Here is a 25,604-nt window from a genome sequence, read left to right on the forward strand (position 1 = left end):
CAGGTGAGGCTGAGCAAGCTGGATAAAATTCCACCTCCGCTTCTCAAAATTTTAGTGAATAGTATTACAAACTCTCACAGGCTGTCAAATGCAGATTGGGCTTGACGCGCTTTCGAAGGAGAGAGAGGACTTTGACTCACTATAATTATTGCATCTTACTAACCACCCCCACCCCCCACCCCACCCAGCCAGAGCCCTCCAGGCTAAGAACCCTTTTGGTCCCTGACTGCACAGGCTTTTCTTGGCATGGAAGAGCACCTGCTCTGGGGTGCTTTCCATTTGTCACTTGCCAAAAGGCTGCAGCCAATGTGCAGTCAAAGTGCCTAGCTTGAAAGTGTTCCAGTGCAATGTTTTGTGGGTTTGAGGTTTGTCTTCACTCGTATGCATCGTGTGTGGTAAGTTCCCCAGGGAAGTGAGGCAGTGGCTTGGCACTCTAGACTTATGGATGATCTTCCATTGTGTGTGTCTGAGGCCAGCTCCACCAGCAACTGGAAAGCATCCGGGCTCTCTGAGGAGGCTAACAATTTGTCAGTGATTTTCAAATGCATTGTGGTGTATTGCTTTCTTACAATTCTCAATGCTGAATGTGGAAAGTTGTTTTTCTTCTTTTTTTCCTTTTGTTTTAGGCCACAGAATTTTAAGTCTCAATTCTGCATTTTCTGATTATATTTCCTTTGTAAATTTTGTAATATAACCTTTCAGATCTGGCAGCATAATCCATTAGAAATCTCCTGAGGAGTAAATACTTGTTAACTGACTCCATTCCCCACTTCCCTTCCTTTCCATGATATTATTTCTACTTAGCATTTAGTCCATAATGTGTTTCATTAAGATCAGAAATTTAATTATGTACATATTTAAAACCTGAACTCATTAAGTCTATAGATCCCTTGAAAATGCTGTTTTCCAGGTGTACAGTCGCGGTGAGTATGCAAAAATGTCATGAAACAATGAGGTTTTAAAGCTTAACTTAAAACAAGCCAAGGCACTAGCTTTTTAGATAGAGAAAAATGGCTCCATAAACATTAGAAGAAATCAGGAAAATGCATGAAATCAGTGAGAAATGAAATTAAGAGGACTGTATTCATGTGAAAGTTATTGGTGGAGAGAGAGAGACGTTAAACGGGAAGAAGGAATGAAGCCTTTACCGTGTAAATCGGAACTGGTTCCTCTTGCTAAAGGCAAGGGCTACTCAGCTCTGGGCCCTCTCCAGTGTCTCCCTGCGTCCTCCCCATGCAGAGTCAGGCACTCCTTCCTCTTCGTGTCTGTATGTAAATCTCATCATTCTTGTGTGTCTGTTTACCTTTATGTGTATAATTTTGTGCTTCTCATGATCATCATGATGTATTGTGTCTTCCACCAGACTATAGGCTCCTCAAGGGCAGGGGTCATGAGAAGTATCTAGGATAAAGCCTCACAGAGCAGGCTGTCAGTAAGTGTGAGTTCTTGCAGAGAAGGGGCATCACAGTGTCTATGATGGGTGTGGCGATGCATCCTCCAGATCCCTCTTCAAGGAAGGCTTGTTACTCGGGCTGCCAGGCTTGTCAGTGGATAGCTTTCAGCTCTCAGCCCATCCAGGGATGGTCTCAGCCATAGACAGCTACCTCAGCCCAGGGTCACAATGTTTTTGGGGGTGGCCACACCCAAGGACTGGGCTGGCCATCTCTGCCTGGCTGGGGGCAACTCTGAAGGGCCATTCTAGCTCCAGAGCTTCTCTGTAGGCTTGGCCAAACTCTCTGAGGTCTGCATTGCAAGTTAACTTTTCTCTCTGCCCATTTCTTTTTTGAAACAGTCTCGCTCTGTCATCCAGGCTGAAGTGCAGTGGAGCGATCTCTGCTTACTGCAAGCTCTGCCTCCCGGGTTCAAGCGATTCTCCTGCCTCAGCATCCTGAGTAGCGGGGATTATAAGCGCTCACAACCACACCTGGCTAATTTTTATTTTATTTATTTATTTATTTTGAGATGGAGTCTCACTCTGTCACCCAGGCTGGAGTGCAGTGGTGTGATATCGGCTCACTGCAACCTCCGCCTCCCAGGTTCAAGCAGTTCTCTGCCTCAGCCTCCTGAGTAGCTGGGACTACAGGAGTGCGCCACCATGCCCGGCTAATTTTTATATTTTTAGTAGAGACAGGGTTTCACCATCTTGGCCAGGCTGGTCTTGAACTCCTGACCTTGTGATCCACCCGCCTCGGCCTCCCAAAGTGCTGGGAGTATAGGCATGAGCCACTGCACCCAGCCTAATTTTTATATTTTTAGTAGAGATGGGGTTTCACCAGTTGGACAAGCTGGTTTCAAACTCCTGACCTCAAGTGATCTGCCTGCCTCGGCCTCTTAAAGTGCTGGGATTACAGGCATGAGCCACTGCGCCCGGCCTCTCTGTCCATTTTTGTTTTCACCCCTTGCTTCCGCAGGTGGTTGTCCCAAGGCCCTCCCTAATGAACACTGTATATTAAATCCCAGCTCAGGTCTATTTCCAGGAGAAGCCTACCTGTAACACCTTTTTGCAGGGGTTAAAAAATAAGAAGACTGGAGGAAGGGACTGGAGGAAGAATATTTAAGAGAAAGTACTTTCATATCTTAAAGGACGTAGGGTTCTAGAGGAGAATCAACAAAGGTAAAAATTAAGAAACCAGAGTTGTCTGGTGGAGAGATTAACAGCTGGGAAATCCCTGGACCAGGCACTCATGCCAGCTATGCTGACAGCCTGGTGCATGACCTGGGAGCAGTCACATCACCCCGAGCCTCCTGTCCTCTTCTACAAAGGGAAGGAGGTGGAAGATAATATCTCCAAAGTTCCTCTCACCTCTAACCTTCTATCAGGCTGAATTAGGAGCTCGAGGAACGTTTAGAGACACCTTGGCTGTGAACAAAAGGTTTCTAAATATGACCTTAAAACCGTAAATCTAGGAGACAAACCTGGAGGAAAAGAAAATGCACTATTCGGAGTTGCAGGCGGTGATATAACATCCCTCAGAGACTCATTCTGACAACTCACAAAGACTTGTGTGAAACAGAAATTCCTTTGATAACTGCTTCTCTGGAGATGACTGACACCTTTCAAAGGAAATGAGGTAAGAGGACAAAGAGGGCATGGGCTTAGCAGACAGGGGAAATTGGCATAGAAACACTGTGAGAGATTAAATCACATCTAGAGAAGTATAATCACTGATATTTAAGATAAAGAGATTGGCAAAGAGGAACACTTTGTAGTCTCAGAAGTAAAACTTACATAAATCAGTAAGTTTGGCCAGAAATGAAAGTTGAAATCTTACTTATTTTGTTATTTCCTTTTGGTTTCAGGATTCTCTGGTTTATATTTTACTTTTAGTTAAAACAATAGTCATTCAACAAATTATTATTAAATACCCACTTGTGTCAGGCTTCTTTGGTGCAGTCATAAAAGGAATAGAATAATTTTTAAAATGTATGGTAAAGAGACTGGGCATGGTGGCTCACATCTGTAATCCCAGCACTTTGGGAGGCCCAGGCAGGAGAGTTGCTTGAGGCCAGGAGTTCAAGACCAGCCTGGCCAACATAGTGAGACCCTCTCGCTCCAAGAAAAAAAAAAAAGTTAACTGAACATGGTGGCACACACCTGTAGTCCCACCTACTTGAGAAGCTGAGGTGGGAGGACCGCTTGAGCCCAGGAGTTCTTGGTTGCAGTGAGCTATGATTGTGCCACTGCCCTCCAGCCTATTCAATAGAATGGGACTGTGTTCCTTAAAAAACCAAACACTATGAACATATTCAGACTGTAAAATATAAAAAAGAAAAAAAAAGAAAACACACACACATACAAAAGAAATACAAATAAAAAAATGTGATGGTAAAGGTATGAATAACAGAAAAGAAAGAAAAGCTGAACCAAGGTGACTACCAGGAGAAGAAGCAGGAAAGCTCCAGGCATCTAGCAGTGGGAACAACAGAGAGTCTTTCCAGGCTTCCAACTCTTTTAATCCTTTTTCCTGCTTCTTCTTTTTTTAAATTTTTTTTTAAATTTTACTTTAAGTTCTGGGATACATGTGCAGAACGTGCAGGTTTGTTACATAGGTATACGTGTGCCATGGTGCTTTGCTGCACCTGTCAACCCATCATCTAGGTTTTAAGCCCCGCGTGCATGAAGAATTTGTCCTAACGCTCTCCCTCCCCTTGCCGCCCACCCCCTGACAGGCCCCGGTGTGTGATGTTCCCTCCCTGTGTCCTCATGTGTTCTCATTGTTCAACTCCCACTTATGAGTGAGAACACATGGTGTTTGGTTTTCTGTTCCTGTGTTAGTTTGCTGAGAATGATGGCTTCCAGCTTCATCCCTGTCCCTGCAAAGGGCATGAATTCTTTTTTATGGGTACATAGTATTCTACGGTGTATATGTGCCACATTTTCTTAATCCAGTCTATCAATGATGGGCATTTGGGTTGGTTCCAAGTCTTTGCTATTGTAAATAGTGCTGCAATAAACATACGTGTGCATGTGTCTTTATAGTAGAATGATTTATAATCCTTTGGGTATATACCTGTAATGGGATCGCTGGGGCAAATGGTATTTCTGGTTCTAGATCCTTGAGGAATCACCACACTGTTTTCCACATTGGTTGAACTAATTTACACTCCTACCAACAGTGTAAAAGCATTCCTATTTCTCCACATCCTCTTCAGCATCTGTTGTTTCCTGGCTTTTTAATAATCACCATTTTGACTGGCATAAGACAGTATCTCATTGTGGTTCTGATTTGCATTTCTCTAATGACCAGTGATGATGAGCTTTTTTCAGAAGTTTGTTGGCCGCATCAATGTCTTCTTTTGAGAAATGTCTGTTCATATCCTTTGCCCACTTTTTGATGGGGTTGTTTTTTTCTTTTAAATTTGCTTAAGTTCTTTGTAGATTCTGGATATTAGACCTCTGTCTGATGGTTATCTGCTTCTTAAGATTCAATTTTTCAGGAGACAAGAGAATGGATTAACTTGAGTCCCTTCCCACATCTGGGTAGGACATCTTGACTGATGGTCCTACCAAGAATTGCATGCGCTGGGGGAGGGGCCATGCCCTGAAGGAAAATCAAGGGTCTGATGCCAAAAGAAGGGGAACAGGAGGGATGCTTGACCAGCAACATTTCAGATGTCTCCCATACCTACTATATTGTTTGGCAATCGAAGTACTCAGTTTCTCTGGCCCCTTGGTGGCAAGGAATGGCCAAGTGACATATTTTTGGCTGCTATGTTCAAGCAGAAGTCTGCTAGAGAGTTCAGGGAAAAAAATGGTGCTTTCTCTGATAAAAAGGACAGATGCATCTGGCACTGTCTTTTCCCCTTTCTTCCTGCTTGTTGCTATAGCAGCCCTATTGTGACCATGAGGATGAAACATCAAGCAAAAATAGTGAAGGAGAAGAAAGGGGCAAGCTTAGAGCCTTAGTATCTTTATTTATGGGCATTCTTGTTGTTTGTCAGCTGCTGTTACTGAAGGTTTTTGCTGCTTGCAGCTGAATGCATTTCTAACTGTTATACAATGAATCTTACTTAAAACTATGGATTCTGGAATGCCCTTTGAGGAAGTGAGTGCAGCATAAACAGGCATTACCTAAATGGCAGGTGGGATTGAAGGGAGGGAGGATCATTCCAGGTGGCCTAGTAGTCAGAACATCTGTGTCCAGTTTCTGCATGATGCGTGTGACTTGGGCCAGGCTAACTTTTCTGAGCCTAGTTCCATTCCACAGAATCCACCTTCACCTCCTTTCCTTTAAGTGTAGGGGAAGATGGTTTTTTTTCTTTTTTAATAGCAAAAAAGATACCTCCTCTCTGATCAGATGCAATTCAATTCCCTCTCACCTATTCCAGGAATTTATCGATTATTCTGTTTTACAATTTCTCCCTCTCTCCTGCCTTCACCCCACAGCCTGCTTACATTCTCAAGTTTCTCTCATTTATATATTTAAAGTCCTTTAGCCACAGCACTGTGGTTTTTCTTCCCCTTGAAAATTTCACTCTACCTTTTTGAATTTATTTCCTCACCCCCCAGTAACTCTATCTCCAACAGCTGTTAGACAGTTTATGCTTCACACTGCACTGAAACTCTTTTTGACAAAGGTATCTGTGTCACTAGAGGGAAGCTTGTATGAGGGTAGGGATTTTGTCTGTTTTGCTCACTGTTGTGTGCCCAGTCCCCAGAGTAGTGCCAAGAACATAATACCTGCTCAAGAAATGAATAATTGTCTTCTAAATCATCAAAGCAAATGAACTCTGCCTATCTGACTTCACTTCTAAGTAGCTTTGTCATTTTTCATCATCTCCTTGTTGAAACTCACTCATCTTTTGGTCTTTATAACCATTGTTTTTCCTTCTCTTTTAACTTTTTATTATGGAAAATTTTAAACATGCATAATAGTAGGAAAAAAAAAACATTAAAGGCTAAGGCACCCATCACCCAGCTTCAGCGTTTGGCCAACTGTGTTTCATCTAAACCTTCATTGACTCCCCTCTCATATTAACTTGAAGCAGTTCCAGATAGCATATCATTTCACTCACAAATATTTCAGTCTGTATTACAAAGAAAAGGAACTCTTTAAAAAGCATAACCCTAATACTGTAATTGGCAAAATTATTAGCAATAATTTCTTTTTAAAAAAATTTTTATTTTAGATTCAAGGGTACATGCACAGGTTTGTTATATCGGCAAACTAGTGTTGCAGGGGTTTGTTGTACAGATTATTTCATCACTCAGGTACTAAGCCTAGTGTACTCAATAGTTATTTTTTCTGGTTCTCTCCCTCCTCCCACCCTCCACCCTCAGGTCGGCCCCAGTGTCTGTTGTTCCCCCTCTTTGTGGTCATGTGTTCTCATCATTAGCCCCCACTTATAAGTGAGAACATGGTGTATTTGATTTTTTTCTTCCTGCATTAGTTTGCTAAGGGGAATGGCCTCCAGCTGATCTCATTCTTTTTTATGGTTTCATAGTATTCCATGGTATATATGTACCACATTTTCTTTATCTAATCTGTCATTGATGGGCATCTAGGTTGATTCCATGTCTTTGCTATTGTGAATCGTGCTTCAATAAACATATGAGTGCATGTGTCTTTATGGTAGGATGATTTTTATTCCTTCGTGTATATACCCAGTAATGGGATTGCTGGTAGTTTCTGTTTTCAGCTCTTTGAGAAACCACCACCCTACTTTCCACAATGGTGGAACTAATTTACATTCCCACCAACAGTGTGTGAGGACTCCCTTTTCTCTGCAACCTCAACGGCATCTGTTATTTTTTAACATTTTAATAATAGCCACTCTGGGGTGAGATGGTATCTCATTGTGATTTTGATTTGCATTTCTTTAATGATCAGTAATGTTCACAATTGCCACAAAAAGAGTAAAATATCTAGGCATCTAATCGGGCAGGTAAAAGATCTCTACAATGAGAATTACAAAACACTGCACAAAGAAATCAGAGATGACACAAGCAAATGCAGAAACATTTCATGTTCATGGATAGGAAGAATCAATATTGTTAAAATGGCCATACTGCCCAAAGAAATTTACAGATTCAATGCTACTCCTATTAAACTACCAATGACATTCTTCATAGAACTAGGAAAAACTATTTTAAAATTCATATGGAACCAAAAAAGGGACTGAATAGCTAAGGCAATCCTAAGCAAAAAGAACAAAGCTAGAGGGTAAAGTCCCTTTACCCAACTTCAAACTTCACTGCGGGGCCAACAGCATGGTATAGTACAAAAACTGACACATAGACCAGTGGAACCGAACAGAAAGCCCAGAAATAAGGCCACACACCTACAACCATCTGATCTACAACAAAGCTGACAAAAACAAGCAATGGGGAAAGGACTTCCTATTCAATAAATCGTGCTGGGATAACCGGCTATCCATGTGCAGAAGATTGGAACTGGACCCCTTCCTTACACAATACAAAAAAATGAACTTAAGGTGGGTTAAAGTCTTAAATGTAAAACCCAAAACTATAAAAATCCCTGGAAGACAACCTAGGCAATATTATTCTGAATGTAGGACCTAGCAAAAATTTTATAACAAACATGCCAAAAGCAATTGCAACAAAGGCAAAAATTGACAAATAGGATCCAATCAAACCTAACAGCTTCTGCCCAGTAAAGGAAACTATCAACAGAGTAAACAGACAACCTAAAGAATGGGAGAAAATATTTGCAAACTATGCATCTGACAAAGGTCTAATATCCAGCATCTATAAGGAACCTGAAAAAATTACAAGAAAAAAACAACCCCATTAAAAAGTGGGCAAAGGACACGGACAGACTTTCCAAAAGAAGACATACATGTGGCCAACTAGCATATAAATAATTTCTTAATATAGTCAATTTCCCTTTTTTTTGGTTTTGTTTTTGATCTTTTTGCTTGTTTTTTAGATGGTGGGATGGATCTCTTTCTGTTTCTATTTCCTCTACCTTATCTGATTAGCAAATTGGGACATAGGAGCTAAGCCTGGTCAGCCCCTTCTGAACTCTTTTCAGGGCAAGCAGGCTGCAGGAGTCCCGTACCTCTGCTGTTGCTATAGGGAAGCTCTCAGGGTCCTGCTCTACCTGTAGTTTTTCAATTTCTGTTGTACCTGGGCAGGTCAGTTAAATTCAACGTGAGCCCTTAGGAAACCCATCTGCTTTGGCCAAAACTCAAGCTGATGCTTTGATCTTCAACCATCTAACCTCCCAAGCCTCCCTCCCAATGTGTTCTGAACTTGGGAAGAGTGCTGTTAAGCTCCATCAGCAGAGTATGAATATTGTTGAGAAGGAGGGAGGTAAATGTCAGATCAATGAGCTAAAAGTTAAAAGTGGATGCTTCTGGGGAAAAGAAAAGGCACAGAGGGTGGGTGGGGGAAGCAATGGTTTCCTTTTAAGCCTCTTAATAAATAACCCTTTAAGATGTATACATATAAAATGTGGATAAACATCTTAAAAACAATGAAAACCTATCATATCAAAATATATCACCTCCTCACACGTGCACCACACCCTCTCAGACTCCCAGACACCTGGGAGTCCTTATCCCTCTTCCTGCCTCCTAAATGTGTGCTATGCTCCTCAGCACCCCACATCCTCACTGCTCCTGCAGTGCTTCCTATCCTTCCTCATTTCTCACCTGGCCCACTGCAGCAGCCACTACCTACCCTACATGTTGTGGGCTGAATTGTGTCCCCCCAGTTCATAGGTTGAAGCCCTAACCCCTAGTACTTCAGAATCTGACTGCATTTAGAGATAGGGTATTTAATAAGGTAATTAGGGTAAAATGAAATCATGTGGGTGGGCCCTCGTCCAATGTGACTGGTGTCCTTCTAAGAAGAGGAATTTAAGACACAGACCTACATAAAGAGGGAAGACGATGTGAAGACAGAGGAGAGGATGGCCACCTGCAAGCCCAGGTGAGAGGCCTCAGAAGAAACTGCTTCCAACTCAGTCTCAGATTCCAGCCTCCACATCTGTGCAAAAACACATTTCTGCAGTTTAAGCCCCCCAGGCTGGGGTACTTTGTTATAACAGCCATAAAAAACTAATACACCATCTCCCCGCCTTCCTTGCCAGGATCTGATCCACCTTGCAAAACACTGTTAGAAGAAGCTTCAGAAATGTGTGCCTGATGAAGCTACTCTCCTGCTTAAAATCCTTACAGGATCCCTCATTGCTGCTGGATAAAACTCCTTAGCACGAGATACAAAGTCCGCTCCTACTTTCTCTCACCTGACTCTCCTTATACCTAAGCCCCAGCTGTAGTGAATTACAGTGGACCCTTGAACAACACGGGCTTGACCTGGGGGGTCCACTTGTACGTGAAAATTTTTCAATAAAAGTTACACCTAGTGCGCCTGCCTCTCTTGCCTCTCCTGCTACTGTTGCCCCGAGACAGCAAGACTAACCCCTCCTCGTCCTCCTCCTCAGCCTACTCGACACGAAGACGATGAGGATGAAGACGTTTAAGATCCACTTTAATGCAACGAACAGTAAATATATTTTCTCTTATGATTTTTAAAATAACATTTTATTTTCTATTTTTGTAAGAATACGGTATGTTATACATATACCAAATGTATGAGTTAACTGTTTATGTTGTCAGTGAGGCTTCCTGTCAACAGTAGGCTATTAGTAGCTTTTTTTTATTTTTTACATGGAGTCTCACTCTGTCGCCCAGGCTGGAGTGCAATGGTGTGATTTCGGCTCACTGCAACCTCCACTTCCCAGGTTCAAGCGATTCTCCTGCCTCAGCCTCCCTAGTAGCTGGGATTGCAGGAATGCACCACCACGCCTGGCTAATTTTTGTGTTTTTAGTCGAGATGGGGTTTCACCATGTTGGCCAGGCTGGTCTTAAACCTGACCTCAAGTGATCCGCCTGCCTCGGCCTCCCAAAGTGCTAGGATTATAGGTGTGAGCCACTGCACCTGGCCAGTAATTATGTTCTTGAAGCGTCAAAACACATAGGCAGATTTTTGACTATGTCGGGGATTAGTGCCCCTAACCCCCATGTTGTTTAAGGGTCGGCTGTAGTTGCATACCCCAAAGGTGCCACCCTTGCTCATGCTTTCTATCTCTGGCCATGTATCCCTTGCCTAGAATACCTTCATTTTTCCTATTATGCCATCCACCTGTGGAACATCTCCTTTTTCCAGTGTCAGGTCAAGCTCCATTTCCTTTGGGAAAAATTTCTTAGCCCCTCCCTCTGGACAGAATTGACTTTTTCCCTTTGAATCTATTTTGTACCATATATGGAATTCTGCTCTATATTTGCTGCATTTTTATTGCCGTTATTTTATATCATATTAATCTAATGCTTAAAGGTAGAGACTACATTGTAACTTTGCATGCTCGGAGCCTAACATAATATCCAGCACCTAGTAGGTGTTCAAAAAAGGATGACCAACTGACCGATCAAATGAATTAATCTATGAAATTGGAAACATTATGTTAGTTTAGCACACCTCAAAAGACTATTGTCAGGTAATATATGTGGTAATTTTAAACGTATACATATGTAATTATTTTGAGCTCTTAAAGATGAATTGAAATTGCAATTTAGTACTTGATCTTGAGTTTGAATGTGCACTAATACTCATTTCCAATCCTTAAGATTGGGTTGTTTCTTCTTAAATCATGGGATCATGAAAATGTATTGCTGGAAAAGGTATTGGAGATGATGTGATTCAACCACTTTATTTTTTGGACAGGGAAATTGAGTAAAAGCATTACCATCACACCCCACTGTTACCAGAGCCAGTCAGAGACACTTAAACTGCCTTTGATGAAAACGGAAATATTGAAGTTAGAATAGTTTGAAGAAAAGAGAATTTAAATGTAATTCAACAAAAAAGCTACCAAATTTACATTTATAAAAATAATAGACTCTGACTCTTAAATTGTTTCTAAATAAAATATTGTGAATGAACTTCATCCAATATTGATATATCCTTTGGCTCTGGCCATTCTAGATAATTGATTTGTTATTGTGTGAAAAATTGCATCTGAATAATGTATAACAAGATGTATATTCAAATTGCCTTTGAATAATATATAACAAGAAAGGTTTTCTGTATTCATTTAGTGTCTTTCAAGGAACTACAAGTTCCTTGTGCACTTTAGGTTAGGCGTGGTGTATTGCATACATGCTTTTTCACCTAACCTTAACATTTTGGATACAGCAGTACCAATTTGAGCCTATAAGAGTAGCCCTTAATAACCAGAGAGACACCTTGACAAAGCGACAAATTTGCATGGTCCACTCCATTCATCAGCATAACTTGAAAGCACCATCTTGGAGGTGAAGAATGTGAACTTGTGGTGGAGGGATACTTATTTGGCCCTAAGTAGCATCTATTGGTAGAATTCAGACATTGCTGGGCTTTCAGAGGAGTCTGTAGGGCCAGTAGTTCAGAGGCTTCAGTATGCAGGCCTATTGTGGTGGTGTCCTAGTAACAAAGCAGGGTCACAAACTGGAAAGATAAGCACTTTCTCTGCTGCTTCCAGAACACAGCGTACAGCTCAGTGAGGGTTACAGGAAGCATGGCAAGCTTTGGGGCTTCAGGAGCCTTCCTCCTTGGGACAGGCAGGGAGTAGTTACAGTGATCATGGGTCTGGCAGCAGAGGTGGGTGGGAGGTTTCCTCAAGAATCATCATGAACAGCAAGGCAGAGATCTGAAGGACTATTCATGAACTTATGGGAGATACTCCTGGAGACTCTCCCAAACTCCTGGGCAAGACTTTGAGGGGGGTGCAGAAGGTCCCATATTGGGCAATAGAATTGATTCAGTCATTAACAAACTTGCGCCAAGCACTCTTCTTGGAGATGGAGAAATGGCAGCAAATGAAACAAAGCTTTCTGACCTTGTAGAGCTTACAAAAAGTGCCTGTGTGGGCAGGATGATAAATAATATGTTGTAGAAGTTTCCTAGCATGTTTATAGCATGTATGCTATACGATTTTAAAAAGAGGAGCTGAATAAATGGATTAGGAGTGTAGGGTGGAAGACGGTAGTCTGACTAGGACTTATTAAAAAGGTGATACCTTGTTCTACCAAAAACACACATGCACTTGTATGTTCATTGCAGCACTATTCACAATAGCAAAGATGTGGAATCAACATAGATGCCCATCAATGGTGGATTGGATAAAGAAAATGTGGCACAATATACACCATGGGATACTATGCAGTCATAAAAGAACAAAATCATTTCCTTTACAGCAACGTGGGTGTAGCTGGAGACCATTATCCTAAGTGAATTAACACTGAAACAAAAGCAAATACTGTATTTTCTCACATGTTAAACATTGGGTACTCATGGACATTAACATGACAACAATAGACACTGTGGACTACTAGACGGGGAAGGAGGGAGGGGGCAAGGGTTGAAAAACTATTGGGTAATATACTCACTACCTGTGTGACAGGAATCAATCATACCCTAAACCTCAGCATCATGCAATGTACCCAGGTAACAAACCTGTGTATATACCCCCTGAATCTAAAATAATTGTTGAGGCAGGGCACAGTGGCTTAGGCTGGGTGCAGTGGCTTACGCCTGTAATACCAGCACTTTGGGAGGCTGAGGCAGGTGAGTCACCTGAGGTCAGGAGTTTGAGACCAGCCTGGCTATTAAAAATACAAAAATTAGCTGAGCATGGAGGTGGGTGCCTGTAATCCCAGCTACTCGGGAGGCTGAGGCAAGAGAATCGCTTGAACCTGGGAGGCAGAGGTTGCAGTGAGTCGAGATAGCGCCATTGCACTCCAGCCTGGGCAACAAGAGCAAAACTCCATCTCAATAAATAAATGAAAGTTGAAATTATATATATACATATATATGTGTGTATATATAGATAAAATGTTTTCTAGCATGCTAGGAGTGATGTATGCTACATATATACATATGATGCTGTCTGAATGAAGAATTGAAGTAGGTAAGGGAATTAGCTAAGCAGGTGGCTAAAGAAAGTGTGCCCCAGGCAGAAGGTATAGCTACGGCAATGGTCCTAAAGTGGGAATGTGGTTGGCATATTCTAGTAACCCGAAGGAGGCCAGTGTGGCTGGCGGGGACTAAGCGGGGGAGCAAGTAGTAGGACATGAATTTAGAAAAATGATCTGAGGCCAGATCACAAAGGGCCTTGTACTGAGTCAAATGGAGAAAGATTCTGGGGTTTTGAGTAGGAAATGACATGATCACATTTAACTTTAAAAGGATCTCTTGGGTGGCTGCTGAGGATAGTGTAGAATCTGAGAAGTCTATAAAGAAATATTGCAGTAATGTAGGTGAAAGCTTGGGCCAGATGGTAGTAATGTTAAGATGTGGTGAGAATCTGCATATATTCTGCAAGTAAAGCTGACAGCATTTGTTGTGTTAGAGAGAAGGTGGCATTAGGGATAACTGACTTGAGCAACAGGAAAGATGGAGTTGCCATCAAAGAAATAGGAAAGTGGGCCTGACATGGTGTCTCACACAAAATTAGCCAGGTGTGGTGGCGGGTGCCTGTAATCCCAACTACTGGGGAGGCTGAGGCACAAGAATCGTTTGAACCTGGGAGGCAGAGGTTGCAGTGAGGCAAGATTGCACCACTGCACTCCAGCCTGGGCAACAGAGTGAGACTCCGTCTCAAAAAAACAAAAAAAAGGAAAGTGGAAGTGGTGCAGATTTGTGCGGCTCGGGAGTTGGGTTTGGCCATATTGACTTTGGGATGTCTATTGGTCATCCAGGTGGAGATGTCAAAACTTTAATCATTTCCAGTAATGTGACCTCATGATTACTGCAAGTGATGAATCTTGGGGAAATCTGGGTTACAATCAACACATGCCCTTGAGGTAGAAAGTTTTGAAGGAGGTATTTGCAAAAGTAGCCCTTATGACTTGTTAGAAGTTGGATGTGTCTGTGAGACTGTTTGGTAAGTGGCTGGATTTTTAGCACAGGGGAATACCATCTCTGTCTACAATCTAAAATCTTTGTGAAAAGATTTGAATGCTTCCAGACAAAACTAATTTGGGGCCCATCAATTTCTTTTAATAAAAGTAATGATCTATTTGTGTGGTTGTCTCTACTGCCTGATTTTTGTGCTTCTTGAAGTCAGATACTGTGCTCTTTATCCCTGTATTCCAAGCAATAGGCAACCTAGCGTCTAGAGACAACAAATAAATGCTTTTATAATGAATAAGCGAATAACTTTTTTCTACATAAGTCAGCCTAATTATTTTCCTTGAGTAAACTATTTTTAAATATTTAAAGCCATCTATCTCCCACTTAATAGCCTTAATTTGTTCCAATAAAAAAGGAATAAAGTAAAAAACCGTTAAGCAAAAGTCATATTATCATAATGCATATGTGTTGTGGATGAACATAATATATTTTTATCTCCTGGTAAGGTCTATTCCATGAGTCTCTAATCTAAATATTATGTGGCTAATAAAACCAATGCTCTACCTTGCTACTCAAAGTGTTGTCCTCAGACCAGTAGCAATCGCATCACCTGCGAGCTTGCTAGAAATGCAGAATCTCAGGCTACAGTGCACATTTATCGAATCAGAGTCTGCTTTCTAGCAAAACCTCTGTGTGATTCATACGCACATTAAAATATGAGCACTGCTCTAAAGCAGAGTGGCAACCTACCACATGTTTTTGTAAATAAAGTTTTACTGGAACACAGCCGTGTCCATGTGTTTACATATTGTTCATGGCTGTTTTGGTGCTACCGCGGCAGGGTTGAAGACTTTTGACAGAGAATGTGTGGCCTTCAGAACCTTAACTGTTTACTCTCTGGTCCTTTAAGAAACAGTTTGCAGACTCAGCTGCGAAGTTCCAGTGTTATTATTGGTATACTTTCTTGAGGGCCACATAACAGGTGTGAACACTTTGGCCTATGTATAAATGTAAACATTTATTTTTAATTATTATTATTTTTTGAGACAGAGTCTCACTCTGTTGCCCAGGCTGGAGTACAATGGCATGATCTTGGCTCACTGCAACATCTGCCTCCCCAGCTCATGTGATTCTTCAGCCTCAGCCTCCTGAGTATCTGGGACTACAGGAACCCACCACCACGCCCGGCTAATTTTTGTGTTTTTAGTAGAGATGGGGTTTCATCAAGTTGGCCAGGCTGATCTCAAACTCCTGACCTCAAGTGACCCGCCCACCTCAACCTCCCAAAGTGCTGGGATTCCAGGCATGAGCCACCACATTTTATTCTTTTTAAATGTGAAATTTTATTCAATGATTTAGAATGTATAAAGTCTTCCAAAGTAGTATTGCAAAAATGAGTAATGTGAACATCATCTTCCAAAATTTTAAAAATAAGTTTATCTTTTTCTGATAACAATTATTTTTTACTGTAAAAATATTTAAAAATTTTATACATGTGCTAATAATTGGAACTTTGAAAGGCACAGAAAGGGATGAACAAGGAAAAGGAACATCAGATTTTAACATATATTTGTATTATTACAATACTATATCTGCATTTTGTATACTGGTTACTTATATTGTCTTTCCCCAGGATATGAAAAATTATTTTTGAGCATCATGCTTATTCCCAATCTTCCATCATGTGGCAAGTGTATAGTTTTTTTAAATGATTCTCCTATGGTTTTCTATTTAGATCAATAACAATTAAGCATGAAAATTAGTGCTTATTATATATATGACCAGCAAATGATGTTCTTTGGCCATTTTACTAAAAAGAACAGGGAAGAAGCACAAGACGAAAGTCACAATTAGCCCTTTTATCTTGATGTGCCTTTGTATATCTAGGAGAAAGAAATGATTTCAGAGGCTTATAACTGATTGAACGTGATGGAAAATAAAGATGCAAGTTGTAATATCCTAATGAAAAAGTATGTGATCTGTGAAAAATAGAGAAAGCATCACAAACAACGTGATGAGGACAGTTTTGACATGACACAAATGAAAAGGCATTAAGCCCTAAATTGAAGATAAAAAGCCAGGCTGGACTATCAACAGGCATTTAAACATCATCTTCCTGAACCACATGGCATTTACGGACAAAATATGCTATTTCTTCCTCTTGACAATACAGCATCTCCATGGTTTAGGTACTTGACTCAGATCTGCTCATATCACTGTGCTGTGATCTTTCTCAGAGGCAGCACCGAGGGGAGGCAGCAGGTGCCAAAAGACCACCTGTGGATACGCCATCTAGGGCTCTCCAGACAATTCCTGGGAGTGGTCAAGCCCATTACTCTCAGCCGAGACATAGTGGGTCTATCCCTGCAGAGGGCAGCAGATCTCTCTCCTGGAATAAATTGTCATCATCCACTGTGTTCCTTATGTGGATTTACTTCTTCATTCTGAGACTGAGACCAAACTCCCATCCATGCTTTCTGGAATGATCTTTTTGTTCATGCCCTTTTGTTTGGATTTTAACCCTAGCCGGCTTACCTGGAATCTGCTCCCTCCTGGCTGCTCAGAACTCAACTCTGAGGTTGCTTTGTCTTTGTGAAATGTGGTGTTCACGTGCCCCTCTTTGGAGAATCCAGTTCCCTAATGGGAGTGTGGTTTGTGTAGCATTTGGTGACCTAGAATGACTGCAGTCTTATGCCGTCCTGAGCTAACTGGTAATGAATTGTTCATGACTTGACAATTAACATCAGGATCAGAATGATTTTTGCAGTCTGCTATATCACCATTAAATATGTAATATAATGAAGAAAGTCTTCACTCAAAGAGACAAATGTAGAACTTGAGTAAAGAGGTTTTCTTTTCTTTTTTTTTTTTTTTTGAGATGGAGTCTTGCCCAGTTGCCCAGGCTGGAGTGCAATGGCGTGATTTCTGCTCACTGCAACCTCTGTCTCCTCAGTTCTAGTGATTCTCCTGCCTCAGTCTCCTGAGTAGCTGGGATTACAGGCACCTGCCACATGCCCTACTAATTTTTGTATTTTTAGTAGAAACGGGGTTTCACCATGTTGGCCAGGCTAGTCTCAAACTCCTGATCTCAGGTGATCTGCCCACCTTGGGCTCCCAAAGTGCTGGGAGTAAGGAGTTTTGTAGTTTTCTCACCCAGCTCTGTTCGGAAATGCTCCATGTCAGGAGTAAGAGGCTTTGATTCTACAGGGATTAGGAAGCGTATCAGTAAGATGCTGTAACAAAGTACAACAATCTGAGTGGCTTTACACAACAGAAATGTATTCCCTCACAGATCTGGAAGCTAGAAGTCTGAAATCAAGTTGTTGGCAAGAACATGCTTTCTCCGAAGCCTGTAAGGGAGAAAACTTTCAGCTTCTCACAGCCCCAGGCATACATTGGCTGGAAGTGGCAAAAATCCAATCTCTGCCTCTACGGCCTCCACGGCATTTTCTCTATTAAAGATCCACCCTACTCCAGTACAATCTCATCTTAACTAATTACATTTAAAAGAACGTTATTTCCAAATAAGATCACTTATTGAATTACTGGGGATAAGGACTCCGCATCTTTTGGGGGAACACAATTCAAATCACAAAAGCAAAATAAAGCAAATGAGGTAAAACCAATGCTTTGTTGGCAGACTAAATACACAGGAGTATTCTTGACTTCTATAATACAAGATTTATTCCATTTATCTTGAGACACTTATTTCTCATTCTATTTTTCTTCGTGTATAGAGAAATATTTCGTGTTATTGTTATTGCTACCATTAAAAATACTATGCTACAAAAAATTGCAAGTGCCATAATGAATGGCAACTAACATTTGGTCTTGTGTTAGGGAGATGTTAGGGTGAAGATTTTAGCAAATTGAAGTATGCATATGTATTTAATGGTCTAATTGCTACTTATCTCTTGAAGACTTCTGCTAAATATAATATGGGCCCAGTGGATGCCCCCTTCTGTAAATGCATTACATAATCCTACTCTGATGAACTCAGAATCTGGTTCTGTTGCCCAGGCTGGAGTGCAGTGGCATGATTTCGTCTCACTGCAACCTCCATCTCTCGGGTTCAAGCAATTCTACTGCCTCAGCCTCCCAAGTAGCTGGGATTACAGGCACCTGTCACCATGCCTGGCTAATTTTTGTATTTTTAGTAGAGACGGGGTTTCACCATGTTGGCCAGGCTTGTCTCAAATTCCTGACCTCAGATGATCTGCCCACCTCAGGTCTCCCAAAGTGCTGCAATTACAGGCGTGAGCCATGGCGCCCAGCTCCATACAGAAGCTTTAAGAAGCAGTGCGTGGTGCTCTATGTTCTCCTTTCCTTCCTTTCAAATCATGGGAACAGATTTTAGGAGAGAACCTCTGATAGTTTTCTTTAGTGACTTGATAATAAGCAGAGGCCTTTTCAGCAGACGATGGACAAATAGCGTAAGAAATACATTTAAAAAAAAAAGTTGAGTTTTTTTGGTCATTTGTGCCTCAAAATAGCCCACCTAGACTAATACAAACCATATATGTGGAATTTGTGTAAAATCTCCTAATTTTCAGATATTGCAGTCAATTAAACATTTTAAAAATGATATTTTTAAAATCAAAGTAACACGTACTGGCTAAAAATGAGAGTACAGAAAATTTATAATCAAATGGAGAAATGTCTTAACCATTGCCTCCCACTCCTGAATCCTCCTCCCTAACACGGATCATTTTCAACAAGTTCGTTGTGACGCGTCCTCCCAGAGTTGCCCCTGGGATCGTCCTAGGTTAAGCCTCTCTGACTTATGTGCCATTTCCTTCTATGTCATGTCTCCCCATTTGCTGTGCAGCGGTACAGCTGCCACTGGCTTCTGAATAGTGTGTGGAAGCTAAAATTTTTGTCTTTGCATGTTTGAAAATTCCTGCTTTCACACGTATTTAATAGTTTTGCTTGGCAAAGAACTTGAGTGTGAAAAATAATTTTCACTCAGAATTTTGAAGGCATTTCTCCCCTGGATTTTAGCACCCAATATTGTCATTAGAACTCCAAAATGATTCTGATTACTTATCCTTTAAATAGTTTTAGCTTCTCATCTCTAAAGGCTCTTTATTCTGGATGTTCTGAAAGTTCATGATGAAATGTCTGGGACTTGAAACTTTTTCATTTATTGTGTTGGACACTTGGGGCCTTCATTTAAAGAGTCTTAAATAGAAAAATTTTCTATATACCTTGAGAGTAATTTCTCTCCCTCCCTCCCTCTCTTTCACTTTATTCTCTGGAATGTCTATTGGTTGTATGTGGAATCTTCTTGACCGAGTTGCTGATTTTCTTATTTCTCACCTGTTCCGTATCTCTGTATATTTTTGTTCTGCTTTCTGGGAGATTTCCTGGCTTTATTTTCCATATCTTCTATAGATTTAATAACTTCTCACATTTTAAACTTCTGATCTCTTCTTTGATCTCTGAATTTCTATTTTTACAGCAATTTCTCTTCTGTTTCTTTAAAGTTTTCTTCTGTTCCTTTCCTTGAAATTGTGTTTTAGAGTTTCAAATGTCTTTTATATGCATTTTTTTGGGGTTTTGGTCTCTTGCATGTTGAAGGATTTATCAAATAACCTGGTGCTTCTCGGCTGTCTAATAATACACAGAGGGAGGTGCTAAACGGCTGTTTGCAAGCTCTGTGTGCAAGAGTGGGTTTGCTGTGGGCTTATTGGGCAGTAACTGTGTTCTCTTTGGAGTGCTCAAATATCAATATAATTAGTCTCTTCTGTGGAATAGTTTCAGTTTTCAGAAAAGATACCCTAGCTGTATGAGTCTGGCTTTTGGTGCTCTAGGGGCTGGGGAGCAGAAGGGGGCATTGGGCTTCTTAGTAGTTCTGTATGTAGACTTCCAATTAGGCCTCCTGCCTCAGTCCTCTACGGTATGAGATGTCTCTGGGTCTGGAGTGGCTCAGGTTCAGTCCCTCAAAAGAGTAAACATCGGGTCTCCTTGGAGGTGAGCATAAGGGGAATTGCCTAACCACACAGACTGGGAACAGGGACTTGAGAGTCCAACTGCCCCTTGAAAAGGCTTTTATACCCATCCTGGTATTTGGACTGCAAGTATACTCTGAAATCTGTTACTTCTGAGTTATAACACTTTAGCTCCAAAAGGTAGATTACACAGCTGCTTGTTGTTATTGCCCTCTGAAGGTATTTAAATTTCACCTTTTTCTTTGCTAGTCACCACTTCTTAATTCACTCTGTCTTCTAAAATTTTGTTTGCATCTCTTGCACTCTGCCACCTCTCTTCCCACCCTCTTCATCATTGGGAGTGCATACTAGTTTTATTACTTTACTATTTAGTGACATTTCAGGAGAGAGAGAAGATAAACATGTGTTTGATCTGCCATGTTTAACCCTAATTGAATTAAAAATGAAACAACCACAAACTGGGCTTCTTTGTCTTGTGAGCTGCTAGTTTGTGATATCAGGTCTAAATCTTGTTTTGACTAAAGCTTCTCTCTGATAAACATGATTCTAGGCAAGTAACACAAATTTGAGTCCAGAGCTTTTGATATTCTTGAATATTTATTTATATGGGTTGTTTGCCTATTTTCTCCACTAATTTCATTTTAATTTCTTACACAAATAAGCCAACCAGGTAAGGAACCTTCAGTCATGACATCACTGTCTTGGCATCCAGAAACAAATCAACAATGTATTAGCATCACTTGTGTGTGTGGCATAATTGGGACCAATTGGATCCCATAGCAACGACTGCTTTCATGTTGAAAATCTCTGTACACCCAAGTGATTAAAAGGCTTAGCTAATATTCTTCTTGTTTCTGTGTTGGTGGAAGTTCACAGTAGTGGAATCTGACCAGTTTAATGAATTACACTCTGACTGGGTGGCTGCTTTTTGTCTTAGACTCCAAAGGCAGACTTACAGCTCTGTTTACTGTTAAACAGATGCTTTGCCTCACCACTTGTCTTTCAGTTGCAGAAGATATCTGTTTCATTGCAAAATTAAATTGGTATGGCTGTCTAATTAACTGTATCTAGACAAATTATTTCCCCATCTTCTCATTTTGTTCCGTAATCCTATTCAAAACCAGATCCCAGGAGGAGAAACAGCATGTCCTCACCAGCTTAGCAAACCTCTTATGAGGCTTCTTGCATTCCAGGCTTTGCTGCCTTAACAAAGAGGCAAGGATGTGGATGGTGACTGATCAGTGGCTGAGGGAGTCAAATGTGCTCTCAGGTCCCAACATGTGAGGTCCCAGGGATCCCATGTCATCAGGATTCTGTCTAAGGAGAGGTCCTTGAATACACTGTGTTGTAGAGTATGAACAACTATCCCAGTTTGCCTGAGACTGAGAGGTTTCTCAGGACCCAGTGCTAGAAGTAGGAAAGTCTTGGGCAAATGGGAAGTTAGTCACGCTGGCTATCAGAGGACAGGGATCATGTGAAACCCCATAGAATTAAGACTTACCTGAGCTACAAACTAAATGGGGAAGTGCTGTTTATAACTAAAGAGATTGGCATAGGGATGCTGAAGACCAAGCTGGCCATTGCCTAATGTGACATCCAATCTGGACAGCTGGTCAACCCTGGATTATTGGCTAACTCCAGCACTTCTCCATGATGAGAGAGCTCTGCATCCCAACAACTCTTGCTCATTCTAGCTTCCCACACTGCTGTCTCTTTACAGAATGTGCTTGATGGCTATGATCTTTCAAAGAAAGAGCTGAAGCACCAACATCAGGAGGAGGAGCAAAGTGTTAAAGCAGCCTATTATAAATTCTCATCCATAGGTTTTGATAGATTTGGGCACTCTGAGAACGACGCACTTACTGAGAAAGAAAAAAGTACAAGTCTGTAACCATACCATCCTGGAATGTGTCTGATCTTGTCTGATCTCAGAAGCTAAGCAGGGTTGATCCTGGTTAGGATTTGAATGGGAAAAAGAAGCAAATAAAAAAGTGGCATGGCTCTCCCACTCCTGGCTTCTTCCTTTTCACCAATCCCACCTGCCTTTTCTACCTGTGATCCAAGGCAAGAAATTGTCAGTTTGTGTCTTTTCCCAGGATGGATGTGGCTCCCCACCATGTCACCTAATTGACCACCTTGAACTCCCCATTTTCAACAGCTTGTTCTGGCCAAGGGGAAGTCCTAGAGATCAGGTTGGGACTCAAAGCACCCTCTTAGCATGTACTCCTACCTGAGGCCAGGTCTACACATCATGTATCTTCAGCTCAGCTTCTGTCCATCAGAGCCAGGGTATCACTTCTGACCAATGGTTTTGCTCTCTCATCAGTCTCTCCTAAGACACACTCAGAGACAAAGACTTTATTATTGCTTCAATTACTCTATCTTATGGGACACATCTAAGAATTAAAATATTCTTATGACCAGGTTATGTTAACCACTCCAAAATACTCTCTAATTTACTGTAACAATCCAAAATATAACAACCCAAACATAACAAACAGGAGCTTCATGCCTTCTTATTCTAATGTGTAATAATTACAGAACTTTAATGAATCACCTATATAGAGATAAACCATATCCTAATCTTGTATGAGCAGTTGAGTGATGTGCCTTAGATCACATACCTAGTAAGAGAAGAGCTGTGCTTCTGCTTTGGGCTAACCCAAAGCTCGTGGTCTTTCACCCACAACAGGCTGAGTGGTGCTAGCCCGCCTTTTTGTCTTTTTACATGGCCCCAACCCATGTTATGTAAGAAGGGTAGGGTCCTTCTCAAACAGAGGTATGAGAGAAAGGAGGAAGGGAGCAAAAGGAAGATGGTAACCATCTCTTCTGCTGTTGTTGATCCCTTAAGTCAATCAGTAAATGTTTCTTTCTGTTTCTCTTTGTCTTTCTGATATCTGAGTCTTTTTCGGTGTTTTATTCAAAGTCAAGCTTTCTGGCTTGATATGAATCCTGTCAAGAACATAAATAGTCGTCTCTAATTTCTTCATATTTTCCTAATGCTTTCTCTTGCTCATGTTGTGGTTCACAGGTTTGTACAGTTTCTTCTGTGTTGGGCTAACAGTTCGCATAGGGAGTTTTGGCTTTCCCCAGAATCCCTAAAAAACTCTCTGGTCCTCTCCCTTGTTTGCATACAAATCAACTAGCATTTTAATTTTTTTTTAAACCTCACCTAGGTGTAAATTCTATCCAGATTCCCATTCAGGAGCACCTCTTTCTACCCAAGACCCTAACAATGTATTTTGTTTGGATCATGGAGCCCTTTCAAAACTTCTTTCTGGGTGTCTGGAATTTAAAAGTAGCCTGATGGTTACCCTTTCATATTTTAAAATTTTATCTAATTTGTGCAGTTCTCATTCTATTTTCTCTTTTCCAGTGTGTGGTTATTCCCTAATATATGTTAATTAATATGCTTGTAATTTGGGTGTTATTTTATTATTTGAATTAATATGCCTGCCATTTAGAATTTATCTTCTGTCATTCTGAGGTCTTTGTACATTATTCCAGTTTATTGTAATCTACACATTTCATCAAATATATGTTCCTTTTCCATTATTAGTATTCAGTGTTTTTGGGTCTTTGAGAGGCTCAATGCCAGGAAAATCCCAGGGGAAGACAAAACGCATGTGCCCAAGTAGGACTTGTTGAAAATTATTTCAGATGAGTAACATTGTTTTTTTTTTTGTTTTGTTTTGTTTGTTTTTGACATGGAGTCTTGCTCTGTCACCCAGGCTGGAGTGCAGTGGCATGATCTCTGCTCACTGCAACCTCTGCCTCCCAGGTTCAAGCGATTCTCCTGGCTCAGCCTCCTGAGTAGCTGGGATTACAGGTGACCGCCACCACCCGGCTAATTTTTGTATTTTTAGTAGAGATGGGGTTTCACCATGTTGTTCAGTCTGGTCGCGAACTCCTAACCTCGTGATCCACCCACCTTGGCCTCCCAAAGTGCTGGGATTACAGGCATGAGCCACTGCGCCCAGCTCAAAACAACTCTTAGAGGAGAAAGGAGGATAAAGGCGTAAGGAGTTAGGGGTGGCGGTGTGTGACTTGTGAAATTGAGAATCACTAAAAGCTGTAGGTGAAGGGGAAGGTCCACAGTGCATTTCAAGATGACAGAAATAAAAGGCAGCCTCCACTGGTCAGAGTTACATCTTGGAAGTCAAGAGGCTAAATCTGCTCATGGTATTTGGTTGTGCATAGTGATTATTAACAAAATAATACATGTAATTATTAACAAAATATTAGAAGTCTCAATAGCAGAAAAATAAAATCTATTTTAGAAAAACTTAAATCTTGAGAAGGGAAGAAAATAAAGTGATAGACAAGTTTTTACACAGAACAGACATGAACACGTTATCTTAATCTCCTGGAGGCTTTGGGCCATTTTAATTCTTTTCCAACTTACAAATTACCTTAACATTTCTAAGGGACACAGATGACTTATATTGATAAGTAGAATGTCAAGCACCACTTCCAGTAACAGGAAAAGAATCCACCGTCTTTAATTTTTACGTCTAATTGACTTCAGGTGTAGTCAAATGTATACTATTTCTTAAATTGACACCTTCCATTTAAGAGGTCTGATTTTAGATGCGTCAGAGTCACAGGTGTGAAATTAGTCACTGGGAAGGCTAACTGTTCCAGATTCTTTTGACCTTATGGCTGGAGGGAATTTAATAGTAACCTCATAAAAAGAAAGGAATTCTGGCCACTAGGGAAGATGATTATATGGTCATTGACAATGTGAACTTGAATGGCTACATTAGCTCTTTAATTATAATGAATCAAGAAGAAATGTTCAAGGTTGGAAAGGAGGCATCTGGTAGGGGATAATGACAGGTAGTTATGCAAATGGTATCAACACTTACAGAATGAAGAGACTGGAGCTTCTTTGAGCCAGTTTGAAGACTTCAGCCAAGAGAAGTGCAAAACTCACAAAAAGTTCAGTGTCATTAAAACTACTCTGTCAAGTGGCACGCTTCTATTCAGTAAACTGCGAGCTGGGGTTTTTCTTGGCTAGGAAGGTGGCTCTGTTGTCTTGTCCCCCTTGAATTCTTCATGCTAATTTTTTTCCTTCTTTTTTCTTCTTCCTTTTTTTTCCTTTTTTAGTCTGTGTCTTTCTATGTTGCCCAGGCTGGGCTTGAGCTTCTGAGCTCATGTGATCCTCCTGCCTCTGCATCCCGAATAGCTGAGATCACAGGCGTATGCTCTTCATGCTAATTTAGTATTCCCTTAAATGTGAATGGAGAGGGAAAGGAAAATAAAACAGCTAAAATCAATAGAGTATATCAAAA

At 41.0% G+C, this 25,604-nt stretch overlaps 1 long non-coding RNA gene across 4 annotated transcripts in view; it reads right to left on the minus strand.

Moving 5' to 3' along the window:
* The window catches only part of LOC131383318 (uncharacterized), a 54,712-nt gene that overhangs the window by 27,220 nt on the left and 1,888 nt on the right, over positions 1-25,604 (minus strand). For 3 of the 4 annotated variants that reach the window (XR_009213283.1, XR_009213282.1, XR_009213284.1), the window contains exons 3-4: positions 25,179-25,541; positions 22,541-22,642 (exon numbers count right to left, since the gene is read on the minus strand). This is a non-coding gene — a long non-coding RNA (uncharacterized LOC131383318). Of the gene's footprint in view, positions 1-22,540; positions 22,643-25,064; positions 25,542-25,604 lie in introns of those variants that run through there. The other variant, XR_009213281.1, reaches the window with a different exon arrangement.

Source organism: Hylobates moloch, unplaced genomic scaffold (genome assembly GCF_009828535.3).
Source record: "Hylobates moloch isolate HMO894 unplaced genomic scaffold, HMol_V3 SCAFFOLD_4, whole genome shotgun sequence".
Classification (NCBI taxonomy): Eukaryota; Metazoa; Chordata; class Mammalia; order Primates; family Hylobatidae; genus Hylobates; species Hylobates moloch.